Source organism: Manduca sexta, chromosome 22 (assembly GCF_014839805.1).
Source record: "Manduca sexta isolate Smith_Timp_Sample1 chromosome 22, JHU_Msex_v1.0, whole genome shotgun sequence".
NCBI classification, from domain to species: Eukaryota; Metazoa; Arthropoda; class Insecta; order Lepidoptera; family Sphingidae; genus Manduca; species Manduca sexta.
This window is the reverse complement of record NC_051136.1, coordinates 10,769,227-10,782,532: the sequence shown is the minus strand read 5'-3', so window position 1 is coordinate 10,782,532 and position 13,306 is coordinate 10,769,227. Positions and strand designations below refer to the sequence as shown.

The 13,306-nt window shown below is 34.5% G+C and overlaps 1 protein-coding gene across 2 annotated transcripts in view; it reads left to right on the top strand.

Moving 5' to 3' along the window:
* Positions 1-13,306, top strand: part of LOC115442163 (protein sax-3) — a 52,581-nt gene that overhangs the window by 14,025 nt on the left and 25,250 nt on the right. Inside the window, exon 1 of one of the 2 annotated variants that reach the window (XM_030167150.2) lies at positions 2,906-3,069. The exons of the other annotated variant lie outside the window; for it this stretch is intronic. The gene's annotated coding sequence lies outside the window, so the exon portion shown is untranslated. Of the gene's footprint in view, positions 1-2,905; positions 3,070-13,306 lie in introns of those variants that run through there. 2 annotated transcript variants of the gene reach the window in all.

Sequence of the window (13,306 nt, the reverse complement as noted above, 5' to 3'; positions counted from 1 at the left end):
AGTGCAACTATGTTCGCCTACGTGATGAATAAAGCATTTTATTTTATTTGTTTTATTTTATGTTTTGCCGGTTCCCTTTCGGAAAATTTCACCGTTCGCCACTAGATCTTTATGACTCAGAATGCATTATTTCTAAAATCTAAATTTAAAAATTAAAACTCTTCTACGTCCAACTGTTCCTATAAATTATCTCATCATAATTACACTGTAATTAGCCGAATGTAAAAGTAATAAGATACAAAAAACAAACGCAATTTACCATCTGTAAACGTATTGTAAATCTAAACGTTTAATGAAGTTATTCAAAGTAACATAAGAGTAATGTATCAAACAATGATCATATTATTACAAAGGTACAACGGCCTATGATATTTGCCGAATCATCACAAGTCTATTATTCAGTGCCACTTTAAACAGAGTATTAAAATGGTGCGTCATACATCATGTATTTGTCATTTCGCCCGCATCTCTTGTACGGAATAACGGGATCTGTGATAGTAATTGTCAGTTTCAAATAAATTAATATGTTTTTTTGTCATTTAGATCGGTAATTACAATTTCGCATATTGGTTTTGATACTCTTTTCAAGTTTCATTTAAGCATAATCATCATCATCATCAGCCGCAGGACTTCCTGCGATGCAGGCCCATGCATCCCCCAATGGTTTCCAGATCGACCTATTGGAAGTGGTTCGCATCTAGCGACCTCATGCAACTTCTATGAGGTCATCTGTCCACCTCGTGGGTGGACGTCCGATGCTGCGCTTGCCAGTTTGTGGCCTCCACTGCAGAACCTTCTTGCCCCATCGGCCATCAGTTCTCCGAGCTATGTGCCCTGCCCATTGCATAATATTATGTTTGAATAATAAAAAATAAACTATCTTATATGGGTGCAAACTTATAAATTAAACACAATACAAAAACAGTCTAATAAATGTAATTTTATCGTGCTTCGGAAAAGTGCACAGACTTGAATATTTAAAGTGACGTCAGCACCGTTCCCGGTTGGATTTATTAAAATCATTTTTCATTATTGCTGGCATTTGAAAATTATTAATTGAAAGAGGAAACCTAGCATTGACTTCGATTGAAATATCGAGTAACTGTTGTACAATTAAATTCTCTAGATTTTAAATATCGAACACTTTAATTTTTTTTAAATATCGAACATTTTTAATTTGGATAAAATTATTAATATTCTGTTGTAAATGTTCATTTAATTATTTTCACGAGTCATAATAGAAACAGAACTTTCATAAAAATATCTGAAACTAAAAACCGTAAACCTTTGATCTTCACATTATTTTATATGCTTAGATATGTCACAGTTTGCTCCAAAAATACCAGCACACTAAAACCAGGACCGTCTCTCAAAATACGTCTAAAAGCAGAAGCACCTCTGGAAATACGTCAAAATCAAACCCAGAATTTACAGTCAAAAGTCCATTTTCCGAATTCGCTTCAAACGAAACGGTTTTCACAGTCCATATAGCTGGGAGATCCAGCGGAACTGCACTAAATTTAAACCAGATCGATACGGATTATTCAGTGCACCGGCGATGTAGACATTATATTAATAGAAATCTCTATTAGCTATTCTCATCTAGGATTGTACTTACATAGCATTATTCAATAGATTAAATAGAAATGATGTTTTATAACGACCTATTTTTAATGTTTTGATAAATATTGTGCAAGTCGCTATTTTCGGTGCATGAGTCGAAGTGGAGATTATGAATGTTTAGTTTTGGGGTTTTATTTGTGTTCAATAGTTTACGTTGTAGCCGATTGAAGTGGGATTTTTAAATATTAACTGGCGAATAATTTTATATGGATACCTTGTTACTGGCTAAACATTATTTGGAGTACGCTTTCTTTTGAGAATCTGGTTATGTTTAATATAATAAGATGATTCATCAATCGATACAGTATTTAGAGCTTTTTTTTACCATATTTAGGCTTAGTTTTGGATGTCTGAGAAGGTCGGTCAGTTATTTGCTGGCTTGGCAATTGTCAGTTAGCAGGTACAGTGATGACATTGGTGCGAGGACGGCTAAAACTTACGTTTTATATAATAAAAAGTATGTTCTGAACCGAACAATTGGCCTGCCAGATATTCACAAAGTAAATATAACTCAGTAATGTCGACTTAAACGTCAACTCGGTAAATTTAATGATACGCAGTCATAATTCACAAGACAAAAGAAATTTTTCCAACCGCCAGGTAGAAGATAAATAAAGTTGCAAAAGTAAGTTGCCAACTCCGCCCGGCTGAAACTTTTGAATTTCCAATCTTAATTATGTGCCTACGGCTGATGTGGCATTAAACCGGCTCTGAGACAAAGACCGCGTCTCTGGTATCGCATCATCTAATTAGGTTCGTTTTTAATTCAGTAGCTATATGATCGGCCCGCGGCAATGATTGTATGTTAAAGCTGATCTGTGATATATATTTAATCTCTAGGTTTTTTTTTATATGAAGCTAATGATGAAGAATATTGCAAGCAAGTTGTGTAGATGTAACTACGTAAATGTGTTAGTAGTTTTGAATTTTTAATAAGGGTTGTCACAGTAGGAGTGTCAATCGCATTTTTCTGACAAAAAAATCTTAATTTATGTAAGGCACCTAATTAGTAGTCGTTAACTAAAATAAAGTCAAAGACAAAAGACCTGAGTATAATTATGAAGCCGAGTGTACTTAGCACTCAGCGCGCCTCCATTCGCACTTCTTAGGTGACCAGCAAAATCTAACCCTAACAGCTAAACGCATACTTCCCTATTGATGTTTGAGCTTGACCGTTTTTCTGGGCAAACGTTGACTGGGGTTGATTCGCCCTCGTACACGCCCCCTCTCCCGCTACCGCGCCTTCCTCCCTCGTCTAGACTGCCGGCCAGACCAAGTTAGTTGCCCGTGAGCTCTCGTGCGAGAAGGGTGTGTCGCTTCTTCCCACTTTGGCGCGAATTTTAAATTAAATATCTCGTCAACGTATTTAATTTTGGATTTTTGTATTGAGTGGATTATGTTGTTGTGACTTTATTGTGCTGATATGGGAAGTGTTAGTTCCATGTTGTAAGTATTGAATATTGTACATAGTAAATTGTTTTTGAGATATATTAACGTAATAAATTGTATGATCATGTTTTGAAATATAGTGATCAATAAACTCTAAAATTAATTAATTAGATTTTATTCAATATCAAATATAATGATATCCGACATATTTAACAAAGTAAGTAAACTATTTAAAATTATAGTTCTGACAGGATTTAATGAAATTATACTTTTGATCGTATAATTTAGCAATACAAAAGTATAAGTATTAAAAATGGATATAATTAATAAATCATCTAACAAAATTAAAGCAAATATAAGTAAATTACTGTAACCAGTTTTTAACTTTTTTTCAAAGTCTGTCAACACTTCACTGTTACCGATTCTAAGTGCCACGTAGTCGTTTAAATTCGAACAAAAAATTCCGAAATGTCCTTAAAAAGGAGAAAAAGTAATTTCGAAGACATTTTGCGGACCACTCAAGAGTTTGGGGGATGAAAAAAGCGACTTCCGGACCCACGGTACCCCACTTAGAGACGCCGTGGTGCGCTCGCAAGATTAGCGAGATGCACTTAAAAATATTCAAAATTTGCGATACATTAATTTAAGCCGGTGTATTGTATAAACCGCGGGTTGGAATTATTCCATTTTGCACCCTGTAATTAGAGTGTTAGATTATACAATCCATCCTAACAAATGTATATTGAAGATATATAATGAATATATGGGTATGTATAATAATATATAGGGTTAAATAAATTTTGTTTTAAAAAAGCTCTACCTTTTATAGCTCTACAGAGACACGTATAATTGTAGTACATATTACATAATATATCCTAGTGCAATGATATTGCGCTACCAATCTTGAAGTTCGGAATTTGATTCCCGTGTCCGATAAATCAATGTGTGAGTTTGGGATAGTACATGCCTGTAAATCCGTCTCCTATCACATTATGGGATGAATTTAAACTCTCCGAAAGACGTGTGCACTATAAGTGCCCTAGAAAATCTTTAAGCCATAAAATCGTGGACTTGTGTAAATGAAAAAATAATAAGCTATGTGAGTTTTTATGTATAGTACGATACACTTTCACACATTCGATACACTTTAATATTCTGGGCTAGTTGACGTGTATATAGAACTTAGACGCTTATCAATAAGTTATTTTTAGATTATAAACAATATACATGTTAACTTTATGTTTAGTGTTATTCAGACTATAATAATTTATTTTTTTTATATTCTCCAAAGCTAAAAATTTATCAGACTTCCTGAAGCCCGAATGAACTCCCAAACACCAAGTTGCCGTTCCTTTTTAAACTCCACTAAACACTCGCAATTTTTCTGATATTGTTCAGACTAGTTCATATTGGTGGAAGGATATATACATGCATCCGGATAGCGACCACCGTACAAGGTGTTAAAACTCGCCATAGTCACTCACGTCAGTGTTTCGCGTTCTCGGATCATCCTGTGTATATCCGGTTCCAACAAGCCGGCATAAATTTGACGACTGCCGATGGGTAATCATATTCCTTCTATTGGACCCCACTCCACTTACCCTCAGGTGAAGTGGGGCATTATCGTGCCCATACAAAAATATGAACAATGTAACAATTGTACGGTTAATGGAATAGAAATGCAATACAGTGTACAAAGATACATTGGTTTATCTTTTTGCTAACTATAAATATAAATCTGAAACTCCAATCTAATGCAAGCAGTAAAAAACCGGAAGCCATCCGTAAGTTACAAATAGATACATTAATTCCTGTAATTGTATAACCTGACACTAGCTGGGTTTTCATTTGCCGCCTGTCTTTCAAATTCGGTGGTGTTTTTTTATATTGCCATCTAACTTCTCTCCTCGTGTAGTATAATATTTTGATTAATTAATTTCGAATGTTATGTAATTTAATTTTGCAAGTAATTTTGAATTTTGTCTACTATGAGGGTAAACTATTCCTTTTTGATAACTATAACTTTTTCAAACGATCTTATACTAGTAAATAAAATATTTTGTATAGTAAGGTTTCTATGATTTTGATAAAATAATAACGAATGCTATGTAGTTTAATTTTCAAAACAATTTTGAATTTTGGCGACTATGACGGTAAACTATTCGGTTTTGATAACTTTCATTTCTTCGACCGATCCTCTGCTATTAAAGTAGCAAAGGCTTAATTACAGAATAATCTTAACTGTAGGTTTTATAAAGTTTATTAATTTCATTTCCGGTTTCACATCAAAAAATAATTATACATTAATCTAGGCTTCGTTCAAGCAAAAGTCGAATTAAAGTACATTAATTTGTGCAAGATTTATGAAAAGCTCTAATTAGTATTTTTAATCTCATAATTATTTAGGCCCAACTTGCGTTTCCGGCTTATATTTAGATGCAAAGTGAAAATACTTTTACTCGTATAAGCTTATACACGGCCTCTTTAGAAATCGCTTTTACATCCAATTTAGTTTATTACGCGAAATAATATAATCTAAAATGTGTACCTTTACGTTCGAACGCAGAACTCTTGCGCATCTTTATCTGATCTACAATCCCAAATAGACAATACAATACCATACTTCGGTAAGCATATATTTAAACTCCTTGTCTGACATCGTTACCTCCCGTCCCGTTACACAAATCCATATAAACATATACCTCATTATACAAACCAAAACAAACTAAACATTGCGACATACAACATAATGCTTCAGATCCTGTCGTTTATGCGCCGTGTCACCAGAGGTCATCGGTTACCGAACGGATGCATCTCATACAACGCTATTTGTGGCAGCGTTTACCATACAATATACAAATATGCGCATATTTACCAAATAAATACAGCGCCCTACTTAGAAGCTTAAGATTCGTGCTGTGTGCAAAATGGTAAAAAGTAGCGGTACTGCTTTACATGAATATTGCAATATGCAAAACGGTCAGAAGAAGTGACTTTCTTTTTTAAATATGTTACTGTGTGTACATGTCATTGGTCACCAATACCACACACGCTGGTTTTGACGGGTTATTGAATCTATAAATCTTACAACAATTAACGGCAGAATATGAAGATACAAAATATTTAATTTGCGACGTCTGATTTTGACCATGTGTTGTTAATAACATAATAGGTATTTTTCCATGACTAGTTTTCGGATCATCGATTATCAATTACCTCTTTAACTATTCTAAAGAACCTTCTAACATAAATTGTAATGCAATCGACACATGAAAGAAACGTAATAGACTTTTACTTGTTCAAATGTTACTTTTATCACCCCTTTACGAAACACTTAAAGCAATAAAACAAATTCCTTATCACCATCGTCATCTAATACCCGATAATCAAAACGAATACAAAGTTTAAGTAATCCGATACGGCGCTTTAAAACTTTAAGATCGGATCCTTCAGAACAAGAGGTGACGTAATTATTCCCTCTTTGGTATCAGTATTGCGTTCTTTAAAAGCCTATTCTTGTCCCAGAGATAAAGCGACGATGTCCCGTGACCTCGGTTTTTCAGGATAAGAGAAACAATGAATTTTAATTTGTGATCGCCGCCGGGTATCATAAATAAATCCCTTATCGAATAGGTAATTGGTGATGTGGGTGACCGTTTCCAAACATACGAAAGACGTTTAGATATGTGACTGTAAATTAAATTGTGCTTTCTGTGTTTTATGGCCATATTAGTTTTTTAATAGCAACTATCTGATAATCTCAGTTACTTCTGAGAGTAATGGTTTACTGAAAAAAAAATGAACCGTCGTAAAACATCTGCTTGCTATAAAGCAAGTTGGATTGTAGCTTAAGTGACATCAAAATGTCTAAAAAAGGTAACATCACATAGAAGGAGAGATAAGAAAATTTTTGACGCAGGATTTAATTTAATTCATCTTTTTTATTCTTATGTCAATGGTTAACACGGTGAAGCTAAACAAACAAAAGCGCACGAAAAAAAATCGAGTCTACTTTTATGATGTGTTAAGGGCTTGTTATAAAACTTTATCTATAAGGGTAAATATATCAAAAAGCTACCTCAGTAGTTATTTTTTGTGTAGGTTAGATAACGCTAAAATAATACTATAAAACCAGAGAAGCGTGAGTTGGACTCGTGCTGCGAGGGCTCAGTACGAACTGTTTCTTTTAGTACATATTTACGGTTTTCAGATTTTTTCTTTGCGTGCGCTGTGAGACATTGCTTCTTGTCAGATTTAATTATTGTAGGTTGAGGGAAAGGACCCTATAAGTGTTGATTTCCTAATATAATGATGCAAAAATATGCGACAGATGTTCATATCTTTTGATAGCTTTGGGTTACAAGTTTGATTATTACAGTCGAAAGAGACCATAGATCAGAGTATCTGGTATAAATTTCAGCTTAATCACCCTACGCGTTTCTGCGAAAAAGGTTCTTGATAAACAGACAACAAAGTGATCCTACAAGCATTCCTTTTGGGGTATGGAACCCTAAAAACGTCGGAACACCCAGCTTGTTTGTTGAAGGCGTTAACTCGCAAATGTGTGTACACCGTTCATAATTTGCACACCGACTCGGGAAACTCTTGCTTTTATTTTCTCTTCCTTGGTTATTACTTACCTTCTGTTTTATAGTTTTTTTATGTGTTGTGACTACAGTCGAAACTCTGTTATAGTTATGGTTAGCATCCTTAAAACTTTACTACCTATTGTTTCGTCTGGTATTTTTAAAAATACTTTGTAATTTACTAAAGTTAATAAGGATCTGTGATTAATTCTAGTACCTAATTCTTTTGGCTCATCGTTAACGGTCTTTCGGTTACCCTTGTACTAAAAAGTATATATCGAAATATTAACAAAGTATTTATTATCCAGTTTACCATCTTCATGACAGCGTCTCCTAAATCCGCCATCAAGTCTATCAAAATCGAATAAAGTACAATTTTCCCCATTACCGCCCTTCATATCTTCCGTCATTTTACGTATCGCTTCCGAACCCTAAAGAGGGTAAGATGTAAAGATGAAAATAATAAATCCGTATCGAATATGCACGGGTGGAGGGAATGAAAAAAATCCTTACCAGAAATATGATATTCGTTCGTGAAATACGCCCGCCGGCGCACGTACCGATCCATCAACAATTAAATACTGGGTTGTTGGCGATACATTATCAGCCGTATTGCGAACGTTTCTGATTGATGGTCCCAGTACCATAAAACTATGGTTGATTCCCGCTCCATTGGTTCTCACTCCATGAGGACCACTGTCATAGTGACCGATCACCTTTCAACTGCATGATATACAATTCATAACTCTATCAGTGGAAGCGTAATTAAATTTGCCACACCAGAAATCGATATTTGAGATTTAATACGAAAAGATCTCGACAGTTAGTTTAGTTTAGGTATTATTAATGAAAGAGGATCGAGGATCTTATTGAAATTTTACTACTAATTAAATAGATCCATTATAAAGTAATCTGGAATTTGAGTTTAATATTCTACGAAGCATAATTAATTAAACAAAAGACAGTATGCAGCCTGCGCGAGTATTGAGGCCGACTTCCATTGTTATAGAAATAACAAGGAAAAATCCGAAATGCTTCCGGTTTCCCCGCTTCTTCATTGTTGGGCCTACCTCATTCCAAATTACCGTTTACTCAGTTTCTTTCATCGCGTGACTGATGCATTTATCATAGAAGAATTTCGTTAGCCCCCATAAATTGTTTATTGAACGAGCGTGTCTAAAGGGACTTCTCCCGATGTCTTTTTGATTCGGCATTGCAGATTTGTTAGTATTTAGCGGGAGGTCGCGGCCCTTCGTTCCCATGCCGTTTGGGGTGTTACGCTATTTTAGTGCGTCGTCATAGGGTAATTTACGAGCATGCAACTCACACACTGCTTTTAGGGTGATGGTTTAGAATAACGATTTTTCCTGAATCTACTTCGTTTTGAAGATAAATGTTTGTTTAACATATGCGCGTTAGATATAAGAAACTATCTTTCGTTGGTTACAAGCAGATGTTATTACATACAACTATTTCCCATAGGTATTAAAATAAGAGGTAGTAAACTTGTAATTAATTTTCATAATTACTATACCTTCGGTTATGATCTCGGAAAATCTCTTAAATTCTAATGAGCGGTATACTATTACATAAATTATGTGAAACTTGTTGATAATGATCAAAATATTGATTCAAATTACAGTGTTTTGATGGGAAGGTGGTAATTCCCCGCAGGCTACGAACTAATGCTTTTGATATTGAATGGTGCCGATCAAATTTTTGTTATTAATCACGCAGATAGACATTGTGGAACCAAATTACTTTTATATTTTTTAAACATTGGTACAATAACTTAATTACATTAATTTTGTTGCTCTATTAATTAGTACAGGGAACTTTAAAACAAAATGTCTATTATGCCCATGGGACAATAAACACTTAATAAGTAAAACAAGCCGATTTAATTGTTCTACAGTTGGACCAATTTGTACTCGAATTATTTGTCAAGATTGTTCATTCTTAAAATCGTTTCCAGATTTAGCGCCGAAGGGGTGTACCGAGGCGCGCCCATTTGAGACAATGTCGAACTACATAGAGCTAATAATGTTTCAGAATAGAATATGATAAATGTGTAACAATATAGAATAATATTTCAAAGTAACTATTTTTAAATATCGCTGTTATAAAAGAAGTAGATGACTTTTATATAAGAAGTAGACTGCTTAGACGCTAACTTTAGTGTTAATTTCTTCTAGTGTGCTTCGACAAGTATAAAATATTTTAATGAGCCTCTTTAACATACCTTGACAATCTAATACCATTACTTTAATGAAAGTAATTTTTAATTGTCTATTTCGTATTTTATAGTGTCCAATTACTAATTAGTTACTTCTAATCACATTAATATTAAGCTCGGCTAGGGTATTACGCTTGCAGCTCCCTTAATAGTTAATGACACATTGTATCCTGGCCCATATTTATAACTCTGCGTCTCATATACTGGAATAAATTCCGATAAAATACTCATTGTATCGCTGCAGTTGACAAAAAATGACATAAATCAAACATACACTTTAGCAATATCACAGAACTCAATATCTTTTATGGCTGGTGTAATGTCACGGAAAAAGCAATGAAGTGTGATGCAGCGCATCTGCCGGCACCGACGGTAATGACGCTGTTTGTTGCACTGTTCTCGGATTTATTGCCGAGGTTTTCTAATATTTTCGAGTATTAATTGTATGGGCGTTCATATTATTTACTTAGATTACTTAGAGTTTTTTTTATAAGGAAGCTTACTTACTTTTGGTACCGATAGTTGTAGGGATATGTGAAAAATTAAAATAATAAATGAATAAAATTAACAGTCAAAAGCGATGTCAAAATACTTAATATGTCACTGTACAGCGTTATTTCGAAATTATCAATTTATGAATGAAACAAGGATCGAATCATTCACAAACAAATTTACACATGCCGTGTCTAAAGTTAGACACGTCTGCGGGCATCCCTCCGGGAATAGAACGGTAAGTTGAGTATATAAATTAGCTGTCAGCCCGCTAATCGCTCCGACAGGCCGCGATGAAACTTTAGAGTCTATCAGTGGTTGTCTAAAAGGCCAACGTGTGTCTCCCAAAATAGAAACACAATAACGCCAGTTATTTATTTTGTTATCCTTTTAGCAATCGCTCCGGAGCTCGTTACTTTTAATGAACATTGCACTCTGTTTACACAAGCTTACCGACGTTTCGATTGTTTCACTATGCCGTCAATTGAGGGGATTAAATTTTTAAATCCGAACCGCATTCCAATTCTGGGCGAGTTAATTTCGAAAAGTCAGCGGAACTTCACGCGAATTAGTTGTCCCCTCGTTCCAGATTCACACGGTCCATGGAAAGATAGAGGTCTGCGGGAGAGTACAATAGGGCACAATTACGCTCGTCTGGCGTAATGAGCGCGCCAATGAGATAGTAATAAAATTTCGCCTCACAATACGGCCATAATTAGAATTAACTGTCTCATTCCCACCCACATCCGATGGCTATCTATATTATGCCCTTTTCGTCCCATTGACGTTGACCAGAGCTCTGGAAGCCATTTCGCCAATGTCTTATGACTCCCTTTGTTGACCTTTAGTCCAGACTGTCCTGTTAGAATAGCGTTAATTTTGCGTATTGTCGGTTTATGATCAACGCTAATATTTAATTTTAGTAATTTATTCGTGCAATTATTATTACAATACTGCTTGATACCAATTTTATGTTAGACTACTTTATCATTAAACTTTTCACTTCAGCTAGATCTCATTTTCAAACGCAATATTTATTATCACTAAAGAAAATGTTGAACCAACAAAAAGTAAAGAGAAAACAAAACCCGAAGAAAAACTAACTCCGCCGACCTAAGAATAAAGCGAATCAAGTAAAAAATGCCATAAAGTTGTTGGAGTTGTTTTTAGAAGCATCTGTTGTTTTAACTGAACGAATACCTTTATACTCTAGAAATCGTGTAAGAACTTTTTGTTAAGCCAATTAAGACGATACAGTTACCTCAAGAGCATTTGTTATTGAAATTCACAAACTCTCAGACGGACCATTCATTCGAAAGGTTTTGTGTCTACAGAGAGTAACGTCAAGTATAGTAGACGCACTGTTTAAAATTTCGGTAACAATGGCGTATTGTGCTTCAGGATCTAGCTATTTGTTATTTCTTTCATGGAAGCTATTCATAAATCTGGTAAATATTGTTATTATAGTCGTAACTTTTCTGATTTATTGAGTAATTACTTTGATAAGTATTTGTTGTTCTTGTTTGTTTATGTCTATTACTTTATTACGCACTCCATAAGGATTAATATGTTTATAGTTCAATGTAGTTACGAAAAAGATTTACTGAAATTATATGAAGTTAACCTTTGAAACTCAACAAAGTCAATGTTTCTCATTCGTCTGTCTAGTTTTGAATGAAATAATATAGTCAAGGGATAGTTAATTGAAAGATATGTTATCTATTGACAGGTGAGTAAGCATCGATAATATAAAATGTTAAACTTTAATGGCACAGTATTTACAATCGGCAAAACCGGAATTATTACATTAATGTGGGAAAACAAACAGTAAAATGCAAATGTGTGTAATTAGTTGTGTCATAAATAAAACGCCGTCGATTTGGGCACATAAATAACATAATCTAAACCGTATAAAGCATTCGATGTAATTCTAGAGATAGACGTTAACGGTCATGATTGTACTGAAATATTTATTTAGTTGACTGTGTTTTTATAAGACTACTTTAGTGGCGTAGTTGTAGTGCATGCGCGGTACGGCAGCGCTCTAAGGTTCATGTTCGAATCCAGGGTTTTTCTGCGCAGTATCAGCCCGAAATCTGGAATTTGTGCCCGATATGGAGATAGACTCGCCCCTTATCACATTATGGGACGGAACACATTTGGCGAAAAGTAGGTGCTCTGGTTGCGCCTCTGCATACCCCTTCGGGGATAAATGCGTGATGTGTGTTTGTTTTTGAGTTTCTATAACTTTTAACGGTATCGTTCACGTTTAGGTTAGTGTTAGTTTTGAACACTAACTAGGGTTTTAGATTCGGCAATTGTTGTTTTATTTGGACCTAAACATAAATTTATAAAACAGTGATATTTTAATATCTGTACATGTAACAAGAGATATAAAATTAATACATATTTTGAAATTGTATGCGAAAAATATAACCAGTAGATGTTGGAATTATGCTCGATGCAAGGATTAATATCAGCAGGGTTATCAAAAATTAACATACAGCTATGAATTTAATACCGGTCCCAAGTCCCTACAAACTTATATTTCATACGATTGGATTTACTTGATCCTGATAAATGCACTCTATGACTCTTTTATGCAATTATTTGAAGCATTTAAAATTCAACGCATATTATTAAACTCCAGTTATCCTACATCAATGCTGTTTAATATCGATAAGTGTTCGACTTAATCCTTGAAGAAAGGTTTTTATTTCATGTACGTACAAGTTTCTTATTACTTTATTGCATCGACGTTGTAGCGCTTTATTTTTCAAAGAACATTTATTGCCGCGGCAATATAGTTTTAATATTTAGACACCTATAGCTAGACGGACATATTTATTAAGGCCATTCGCTGCTATCGTAACTTAGCTTATGGTAATAAGGCTAATAAATATCGGAATTTTTACATCAGCCATTATCGAAACACAGCGTTAGCGTAAAGCTATCAATCAACTCTTTGAAATTCAATCTG